The 11,212-nt window shown below is 39.8% G+C and overlaps 1 protein-coding gene across 6 annotated transcripts in view; it reads right to left on the bottom strand.

The window, feature by feature from the left end:
• Positions 1-8,681, bottom strand: part of LOC120807325 (sodium-coupled neutral amino acid transporter 3-like) — a 30,681-nt gene extending 22,000 nt beyond the window's left edge. The window contains exon 1 of one of the 6 annotated variants that reach the window (XM_040159136.1): positions 8,576-8,681. The gene's annotated coding sequence lies outside the window, so the exon portion shown is untranslated. Of the gene's footprint in view, positions 1-6,030; positions 6,378-6,621; positions 7,083-7,124; positions 7,320-8,575 lie in introns of those variants that run through there. The other 5 variants (XM_040159137.1, XM_040159132.1, XM_040159134.1 and 2 more) reach the window with 5 other exon arrangements.
• Between the last annotated feature and the right edge of the window lie 2,531 nt (positions 8,682-11,212).

Below are 11,212 nucleotides of genomic sequence, written 5' to 3' on the forward strand. Positions count from 1 at the left end.
TGCATGACTTTTAAACTTTTAAACCTATTTGTACAAACTGTGGTTCAAAAGAAGGGACATTCATTTATTGTCTGTAGGAGTGGCAAGAGGCTATGGATAGAAATGATACTTGATATTGCTTCCTCTGATCTACCTCTCTACGCACGTTTCTGTATACTGGGTGACTTTCCCGCTGATTTCAAGCGATCGAGATCAAATGTGAAAATGGTTAGCCTGTGTATCTTGCAGGTAAAAGCTGCCAAGCCATAAAAATGTTCTATTAAAGAATAGAAAATGATGTTCTATGCAGACATCTCAAACAGATGGACACAATTTATTCCCTACTTAGAAACTATGTTACCAAATTCACTGTATACTTTTTTTGGTAAGGAACGTGCTGTTTCTATATCATGAAATAAGTGCATATGGGCTAATAAAACAGCTTAACTATTTCCTGTTACTGATTACTGATCCCTGTCTATCTTACCCTTACACTTTTTTTACTCTACTGGAGCCCAAAGTGACTTCTGTTATGTAACAAATTGGCCATGAAGGGTCATGAGAGTGAAAAGTCCCATTCTGAGGTACTGGACTTACATGACATTTGAAATGTTTGAACAGGTGGGCAGGTGAATAATGATTAGCTGTTTGATTTTTTTTTTTTCTGGTAAAGTGAGAGAACGGCCATTTAGAAAACATTTTACTCTAAAAAGAAGTGTAGCTGCATTCTCAATAACTATTTCCTATCTCCTCTTGTGAAAACTGGAGATAAAAAAGCACTGGACAAGTGGGGGTCAGTGGGCGCGCACATGTAGATGAGGAGATGCCCATGTGGCGGTATATCAGGAACAGGCACGAGGTTCAGCCAAGAGCGCCTGGCAGCACCAGCTCATCCTCAGCCACGTGCCTGCTGGGGACATTGGAACACATGCTCATGTACTACGATATCAGCCAACACCTGAATCACATATTCTACTCTCTTGCAACGCAGGCTTTTATTATGGTGAATTTCTCAGCAATTACAACCCTTTTAAATGCTCCAAACAACTTTTAACAGTTGAAATGAACAAATGTTGAAACATTTTTTCAAATGTTCTTTTTCTGTTGCTCCTAATCGACATTAAAGGATCCTTATAGGCAGCTTATTACAAAATGTATCGTTATTGTGACAGAAAGACAAATAATCAGAACTCAGTACATAAACTACTTCATTACTAGCCCTCTCTTTACATGCTATTGAGCTAAATTAATTTGGCTGTTTTGAAATGCAAAAACTATTAAACAGTTGAAAACAGATATAGGCCATATTTTACCCTCTACCGCCATTACCAGTATTCTTAAATAGGTATAATGTTCAGCAAATAGTTTCAGCCTTTATGACTAGATAATCAACAAATTTTGAAATGGAAAACATGAAAAATGCTTTCGGGCTATGTTTCCACATATTCTCTATGATCAGCAATGCACAACTTTAAAACTATATTGTAACTGTAGTAATAGGTATATAAAAGTATAAAAATAAGTTTATAACTGATTGAACCTTTAAATTCATTAATTTATTTTCAAAAATATGGCAAATAAGATACAGCTATATGCTTGGGACAGGATGGCCGTGTTACCTTCATCCATTAATGCAAATATTCAATATACACAACAAAAGATGTGACATTCATGCTAAAACTGAAATTAGCTTTCTGCATCACCTCCCTCTTTCCAAGCAGTTTGATGCATGACGGCACACACACTAATGATTAAACTAAATCACAAGTCAGCTCTTGAGCCAGAGGAAAATCTAGCTGCATTTTCAAAGGAGGAATTGGTTTCACCACACACTCCAGTTTAATCGTTACTGTTCTTAACTGCTGCTAATGAATTTGACATGTTAAAGCTTTCTGTTGTAAACTTTGGCAAATTGAGATACACAGTACATGCAGCCGATTCCTGTGTGTTCACCATGTACAAGTGCGAAAAACCTCTGCCATCTATAAGACAAATAGAGACAATATAAGAGTAACATTTAGGAATAAGACCAAAACCTGACATATTAAAATAAATAAATCCAACCCTGTAAAGTAGGTTTCTGACTGAAAACTTACAAGTATTGAAATGACTTTTTCATAGATCGTTGTGTGGATGCTCTTCAAGGGAAAAAGTTTCCCCTGACTTTTGAACACAAACATTTATCAGAAACCAAAGTCGAATGTATCCTCCATCATACTTTACGGATCTGTCGGTTGTTTTTCAGCAGACAAGTTTGTATGTCACAAGATCTTCTGATACAGCAGGAACAAAAAATACACTGTATTACTTTCAAATTTTGACTACCGTCTTGCCGTTTCCCAAAAATATAAATATAAAATTAAAAAAATATATAAAATCTGTCAAATCACTGTGTTTGGTGTCTCATTTGCAAGAGCATTGGCTATAACTGCATATTACATAGAAGTACACAGCAGCTTTGACATGTCTGTGTGGTTGAGCCATCTTAAAATGCAATAAAAAAAAATGTGAACAGGGTTCTGCATTTAAGCGACATTCAGAGACATATGGTCGCTTCAGCCTTGACTAAATGTTATATGGGAAAGAGAAGAGGGCACATCACAAACAGGCATTATCCAATCTAATGAAAGTTAAAAGAATGTTTAATAAAACATCATCTCAGCCTAAATTCCTCACAGAATGATTGCATTGTGGATTTACAGTATATGCAGGCTGTCTCGTCTGTCTCACCTCATTGATCTGACGCCTTCTCACACACAGAGCGACTGAATCTTTAAAGGGAACGTAAAAGGAAGCAGCACTTCTAGAGCGCTGTAACAGGAGGCAAATATAATTTAAAAAGCTGTTTTACAAGGGGCCAATACAATCTGTGTTTACAAAGGGATTTATCTGAGAATATTAAGCTCAGCTGTCACTTAAATGATGATTTGCAGAGCAACATTAAACTGTCCGACAATCCTCCCCTGCTATATTAATCCAGGTAACATGCACCATGGTGGCAGGGGTGGTGCTACCTGGACCCCTATAATTTGCCTTTTCATAAAGCGAAAACTTTTTTGTTTGCTGCATAACTTGATCGAGTTAAAAGTTGGTACATGTCCACTGGGCCATTAGTTTAAGCTCAGGCAACCATAAACATTATGGGTGTACAGTATGTTAGCAGGGTGGCGACTAGCATATCCTGAATCGTGGTTGGAATACAGGGGGAGACACAAACAGAGTGCAATTACCCTGCAATAAATTCTGCCTTTGTTAACCTTGTCATGTTCATTTATTTGACACTGCACTGTCTTTCACTTTGGTTTCCACTTCCAAATAACATGTTTACTGAGTTAAATCTGACTTGTGTGAACATATCTAAGGTTAGATAACGCCACTATGTCCAGACTCAATGAAGATGAAGTGTAAAATGTTATAACAGGGGAACAATGGCCATGACAGGGAGGGGAAAAAAAACAAAAAACAAGACATTTTTCATTTACTGGCCTGCTATTGTTTTTGGTTCTCTATCACCGCCCTTGTTGCGTCATTTGGCTGGAGCAGCTGTTTTCATTGAGAAAGCTCTGATAAACACACTGTACGCTACACACCAAACAGCAGAGAGGCAAAGTTAGCAACTAAATGATTATCATGGTGGAGCATTTAGCAGCTAGAGAGCCAGATATTTCCCTCAGGAGTTGGTGGAGACCAAAAATAGAGCTAAGAGAGTGAAAAATGGACGCCAACACCAGGTGGATGCAAACACGCCTCCAGATGAATGGTAATACTGCGCTGTCATCTAACACGTTTGCTATATCAACTCAAAAAGTGATGATATGTCAATGTTGTGTTTACAACTTGTCTCTGAAGTGGCCAAAAGATCATTGCAGGTTCTAATATTAAACCTGCAATAACTGGTGAGAATGAACCCAAACAGGGAACTAAACAATGAGGTGAAAGCTCTGCAAAGCTGAGGGGAGCTGCAGATTCAGCTGATAATTCTCTGTAAGTTCAACACTACCGACGACCCCTTTCACACTGTCACATTGTATAACATTGTTATTTCATATTATTTTGTCATAAAAAATATAGATAATAGCTGCTTTCAGGTAAGTAGCTATCTGCTTGTTGCTACCTTATGTATTTTGTATTTTTCCAGGGTTTTACCAGGTCAAAACTTGAGACTTGAATGTTTTTATTTTCCAATTCAAAGTCTTTAGGAGAGCCCGACGGCTATATCAGCTTATATAACAGTTAACAGCTGACATTCAGTATATCTTAGAGTTTATAGATGGCAAGTATATGGGGATTTATTTCTTGTGAGTGTTCAAGCACAATAACATGTGGCTCTCTGTGGAATTTTTAAGGCCGCATATATTAACTTGAGGGCATATATTGCGGAACCGATTGCTCCAAAGGGAAAAAAACTCATGGGAGTCTTACTGCCATTTTTTTTAAGCTACAGACAAACACAAAGGATAAAAGATAAAAGAAATTCAGTTTGAACTTTCTTGTAAGATGATGAGCAAAACATAAATTGTTGGGGTAATTTCCCATAAACCAAAATCTTTAAGCTCAAAGGGCCTGAAGGGAGAACATTTTATTCTCCAAACTACTCTTAGTGGCTTAGATCAGTCGACTCATAGCAACAAGAAGTATATTGTATACTTAAATGAATGCATCCATTTGAATTCGCAATATCAACAAAGGACAATGACTTTCCAATGACTTTAATATAAATAGACAACAGCACATGATGGGTTCAGGTTCAACCTCACAGATTATGAGGCCCATGACAAAGATAATAATAACCTCTGGAGTGTCTGACACTTAACACTGGGGCTGACTCAAACGCAGATATTCACAGGTCTCTCTTCAGTGTGACGGGAGAGCACAGATGACTGCTTTCCAACTGGATAAATCATCGGCCTCCGCACACCACGCACCTGTTCAGCTCCTGCTCAAACTCTGAGCCACTTTGTTCACCGCACACACCGAGGTCACTGACCGCAGTCAGGCTTATCTGCTCATTCTCTACTGCGATGAACCCAGCATGAAAACCCATATAGGGTGTTAGTGTTTAGATAGGGGCCAAAGTCAAAAACATACCCCATTCACCCACAGCACCTTGCATACTCAGACAGAACTTCTCCAGACTGTCTGTCTGTATCCCAGAGTTGCTCAAAGGTTTTCAGTCTTACTGTGCTTGGTACCGTAAAATGTTTTTATACAATATTTCACGTCAGGTACTTACAGGGTTTTTCACCAGGACAGCCGCGGTTTCCCACAGCTAATGACCAGGCACAACCTTCAGGCAGGAAATTTGAGTATTCACATTTGCACACCCACCTCTTTCCAAGACAATCAAAGATCTGAAACTAGTACCCTACGACATGCTTGCAAACCTTTTTCAACCTTTAGCATATCAACAAGACCCATGACGCTGGTTCAAGAAAAGTTCAGTGTTATGAACCCTCTTCCTTGAAAATGTATGAAAGGTCACGAGAAAAAAAAAGAAATGTCTAAACTTTAAGTATTTTTATTATTATGATTATGATTATGATTATGAGTATTATTATCGTTACTGTGAAACCCTGTTGTAACTGCAGAATATTTTACAGTAAAGTAACATAGTCTTTAAAGGGCTAGTTCCCTGTAAACTAAAATTTATAATTAATGCGAGAATGTAGCCTACACTGTATTGAAACATACAAAGAAATAGGGCTGCAACTAATGATTATTTTCACTATTGATTAATCTGCAGATTATATTTTTGATCAATCAATTCATCATTTGGTCTATAAAATATCTATAAATTGATAATCACAATTTCCCTCAATACCCAGGTGAAGTCTTCAAATTGCTGATCCAAAACCCAAATAGATTTCGTTGTACAGTCATATAAGACAAAGAAAGCAGCAAGTCCTCACAATTAAGAAGCTGCAAGCAGCAAATGGTGAGATGTTTTGCTTGGAAGGCTAAACCCTTCACTGGTGGACTAACACAATAGACATTTCACAGGGGAAACTACACCAAAGACAAACAAACAGAACAGAACAAAAGAATACTCACATACTCACATGCTAAGAAAAATGTAGAAGGACAACGTAGCAGCTCTTGCAACCAAAAGCCATTATTGTCAGGCACGCAATAATAACACAATATCACATATGCAGCAGTAACTTCCCACACAGGGTATATTTAGCCTACAGTAACAAAAGCAAAGGGCTTTAAAAAGGCTGCTACTGGTGTGAGAGAATAGGTTGTCGCCGTGTGCTCGGCTGTTATCCAGAGAAAGACTGCGAGTTTTGGTGGCAGAGAGGAAAAGGGAAGCTGTCTTCGCGTGTAGCTACAGTGTCATGTGGCTCGGACACCACCGAGAGACATTGAGAGGTGGCCGGAGAAACCGACAGAAAAAAGTCCCACACGCTGCGGGATTTTTTTTTTTTTGCAAATGCCACAAGCTACCGAGCAATGAGTGCGATCCTATCGATAAGTTAAGCCCGATCAAGCGCCGACAACTGCTCGTAGAAAACCCCCCAAACGTGTCGGGCGACACTCGGAAACGACTGCGAGACGCTTTCACCGAGCAAAAAAAAAAAAAGTCGGATCTGCTCATGTGTCACGTAGACGCGGTGCCGGTCATCCAGCTGCTGGTTTTACCTGTTGCCAGCGCGACTTTGGCGTCCGGGCTCGTCCGACGCGCGTTGAGAGAGACTCAAAGACCCGACGAGGGTCGCACGGACAATAGACGAGCAGCGATCTGTCACTGACTCCTCGAAGCACATGGTCGTGACATCTGGACTTGGCGCTCACTGCGGGGGGCACCAAGCACCACGCCGGATCGATCGTGATCGATCACTCCCTAATAGGAAACAAAGCCGTGTGTCCCACTACGATGTGCCATGTGATCATATAGGCTACACATGTGTTTTCGTTCTTTCCCCCCTGTGCTGCCATATCCCTATGCGGTGGAAAAAAGAAAAAGAGCACACTATCTCCAGGGTTTTTAAATATTATTTCACAAGCCTCAAACTTTCAGTGAAACGAGTTAAATACGGACATGACGTTAAACACACCAGTGTCATATCTGCACGCAAAGCATGTGCGTTTTGTTTTGTTTTTTTTTCTGTTTGAAGAAATATGCCAGATTTGTTCAGTCTTACCAAAGGCTCTCGTCACGAAGCTTTCAGGTTAATTCCTCTGGTGAGTGGGGATAATTTTTTATGATCCCTGCCTCTTTCTCCCTCCGTGTTTCTCTCTTTTTTCTCTCTCTCTCAGTGATCGATATATGGCCTATCTACATCTGTGGGTATTTCCGCACACTCGGACCGTCGCTCTCCAAGACCGACGGCTCACAAAGCGCACTTTGAGAAATGGTCGGCATTGTGAAACCCCTCCGGAGCTCAACTGTGGGGGTCGCACTGGGTCCGCCTCCTTTGCTTACCCCCCCCCCCCACCACCCTCCCTCTCGTCCTAGGTGAAGGAAAAGCAGATACGGCGGTAGCCGCACCGGTTACTCCAGTCTTTGGCACGACGGACAGTGGCACCAGACGAGTCAGGCAATGGGTCACGCATTGGCCCGCGAATCAAAAGAGCTACCACCAAGGGGTCGGTGTGGGTCACCGGTTTTTTATTTCCTTCAATTGGTTGTGGGCATCTACATTGACGTTTAAAAATATGAAATTGGACACTGCAATTGGCCGGACATTTAATACGGAGGTGAGGAGGTCATCTTTGCCCCTGGCAGGCACACACACTGCAATAAATCAGCTTAATGGTTGATTTTAATCGCACATATGCACAGCCAGCTGAAACTAATTTCTCCTGTTTTTTTTCTTTTTTTTCTTAAGAAAAAATTGTATACATTTATTCTGATGATGGCTCTGGCATGATGCAGATGTGAGTTAGCATAGAATAGAGTAGAACTATATTGCCATTATAGCAGTGTTGAAATTTGTCTTTAGCTCATCAAATACAGTACAAAAAAAAAAAAAACACTGAGGCACAAAACACAGTACACTAGTAAAGATATTAATACAAGTAATCTAAGTATAAAACTTTAGAAGATAAAATAAAACACTGTGGAGCAAGATTTGCAGCTCAGACCAGACCCGTATGATGTTCGAACCCATAATGTCATGTGATGATTGTTAACAACAGAGAACATAGAGATTAAGTTTTACAATATTACAACTGTAGCTTAAAGTGCCCAGTACAAGTCTAACCAAAAGCCATTAGACAGAAGATTGTCTGAATTAATTAGTGTGTAAGAAGCCCTGCTGGCGGCCTCTAGAGGCCATAGTGGCTTAATGAAGTTTGTGGATGCTTGGGTTCAAGAGTCAGAATAGTTGTTTAGATCAGAAGGTGCTTATTGTTTGCAGTTATGGCAACTCACAACACAAACAGACCTGGATTTTTATAGACATTGACTCTATTCCTCTATTTAAGAACACCACTATTGGCTGACTAACACACTGTGTGTATATATATACATATATATATATATATATATATTAAAAAACAGAAAAGCCCTTGAAGGCAAGCTTAAGATTTTTGTGATTCTCTGATAGCAAAAAGAACAATTCTAAATAGAAACTAAACATTGTATACTTACGTATATTTATAAAACCAACACATGCGCTGATTCTGTGGATTAGCTGGAGCCGTGTCACCTCCATGTGACTCTGTGTCCCTCTGCTTTCATGACTGAGTTATTTAAGGAACCAACGAAGCTCTGATGGGGAGATAGCAACATGGTAAAACCAGGTTTCCCCCAGACTGTACCTGCTGTGTTATAGGACAAAGGCTATGAGTCATACGTTACACACACCTACAGCCATATTTGACCATCACTCATTCATTACACTCCGTGGGAAAAACAGAAGAGCTGAAAATGATACTGTACATCTCTGCCCAATTTATACAATTTGGAGCAAAACGTGGAAATTTATTATATTGTGTCTATGTTACTTTCTAATATTTTAAATTTTCATGCAAAATACTGGCTTTATTTTTGTATTGCGTTGTGCAAAAAGAGAACCGGCATATAATACGTTATTGTCAGCAACTTGAGAAGCATGTCTAAAATCTTTTTTTATTGTGCAGTAGACAGAATACTTTTTTATCCAACTGAGTCTTTTAGGATTGTGAAAATGCCTTCAGAAGTGTGGTAAGTCTTATTAAACAGCCTTCTGCATTTTCGGCTATTTATTTTTCAGAACAGTGGATGCTTAGCTCTGTGACTTGAGCAGAATGGCAATTCATGAGAGCCACAAATTAGATCCAACATACTATATACTGTTTATTATTCTGGCGCCCAGCTGGGATTTTAGGTGTGGTGTTAGGCAGCATGTAGACAATCTACAAGAAACTGCTACAGAGTGTTCACAGAACAAAACAAGGGCATGTAACCAAACTCTGCTCTGCTCTTGGGTTTAGGATCCTTAAGAAAAACAAACTTTCCTGGTGCTGTCTGATAGGATCCTGAGTAATATTTGAATTACATTATTTCCATAATAATATAAATTACATTTAGTGGGATCACATCCCCAAAACGATGAACATGTTGCCCTGAACTCCTGCCCACTGCAAACTCACACAATGATGCTGTACACACCTCGGCCAAAGTCTGCTTAAGCAAAGAGCAGAGCTTCACCACTGCCAAGCTCTTTATCAGTTTTGCAGTTTATTTAAAAGAATTACGTAAGTCCATTCATAGCGAGAGGGATACGGCTCGTCTTTCTGGGGCTGCAGATGGATGTTTGATTTCTGTGACGTTTCTCAGAAAGTCGGATGGGAATATAACGGCAGAAATTCCATCTAAGACCACAGGAGTCACAATGTATTGCTACAATATATTTATGTAACAGAGGTAGATGTGAGGTTCAGAACATTTTGCCCTGAGAAGTGGAAATATCAAAGGACGGGGCACCATGAGGTTCATGAAACAAACCCAAGGGATACACCGTATTACGTTTCATTGTGTAACACACTGTTTAAATAAGGACTGCCAGCACAGAGACAGGCAAACTGACCACTTCTTTGTATTGAGGAACATTATCATTTATAACATAATTTACAGTCCCAGGCAAGTGCGCCGTATATTTCTTAGTCTGACAATGGAAACATACTGTATTTAATAAATGACAGAATTTCATTCTCCATTTACAGGATGCTTTAATATTCTCCTCATCTCTCTCCGCCAACAAACAGATGGACAAAGACCTTGAACTCAGAGGGCAATGGTCTCTTCAAACAAAAGATACACAGTAGCAACACAAACAGATTTTTTTTTTAAACTTGCATATGGACTCTTAATCATATGGGTTCAAGCTAATGATTTGGCACATCTCTAAAACCAGATCATGTACACTGTTGGACAGAAAAAGCATGAAGAAAGACAGGTTGAAAATGTATTATTATAAAATAAATAAAGGGACATGCCTCCCTGTGGTATGTCACTGTTAAATAAAACGACATAAGACACTTGTGGCATTTACTGTATCTCTAAAACAGCTATCTGCGGCTCTGTCACACCCTCACTGTGTATTAAGGCATGGTACTGTGGGGTTTTCATGCTGACCACACAGAGTCCACTACACTGCTGAAAAAACTCACCTCGCCTAAAGGTGTATTATATCTCACCATGACATACTTTGCAACAGTGAAAGCTCAAACAAGATGAAAGCCCATCAGGTGGGAAAGAGCCTGGAACAGGCCAGGCCAAATACAAGATGGGCCACTAACAGCTGGATCCAGATTGTGTGTGCTAAAACCTGCATAAACTGTCAATCCATTTATCTATAATGATTTGTCTCACTGGAAAAACATATTTGAGGTGTTGCCTTCATAGGAAGATTGGAGTGCAAAGTCAACAACTGAATTGCTGGAGCTGGAGAACATTTGGTGTCTTGCTGAAGGACACCTCAGCAGGGTGGACGCCAGTCAGCGCATGGCTTTGACTCTGGGTCCTCTAGTGGAAGGTCAATCTCACTACAACACCCTAAAACTACCACTTAATAGCTGTACAGAGGACATGCATACATCAAACTTTTCCATTATCAAAAATCTTGAATCTTGAAAACTGCATGCTGAGCACAGTGAGTCAGGCTTTCCTCATATAATTTATAGTACGTTTCTAAAAGCTGCAGGCTTCAGCCACGAATATATGAGGGACGGTGCAAGTCAGATAGAGGAGACATAAAGCAAGCAAACTTTCCTGATAAAATTTTTTTTAGTACTTGAACTAAAA

This window comes from Xiphias gladius, chromosome 21, assembly GCF_016859285.1.
Source record: "Xiphias gladius isolate SHS-SW01 ecotype Sanya breed wild chromosome 21, ASM1685928v1, whole genome shotgun sequence".
Classification (NCBI taxonomy): Eukaryota; Metazoa; Chordata; class Actinopteri; order Istiophoriformes; family Xiphiidae; genus Xiphias; species Xiphias gladius.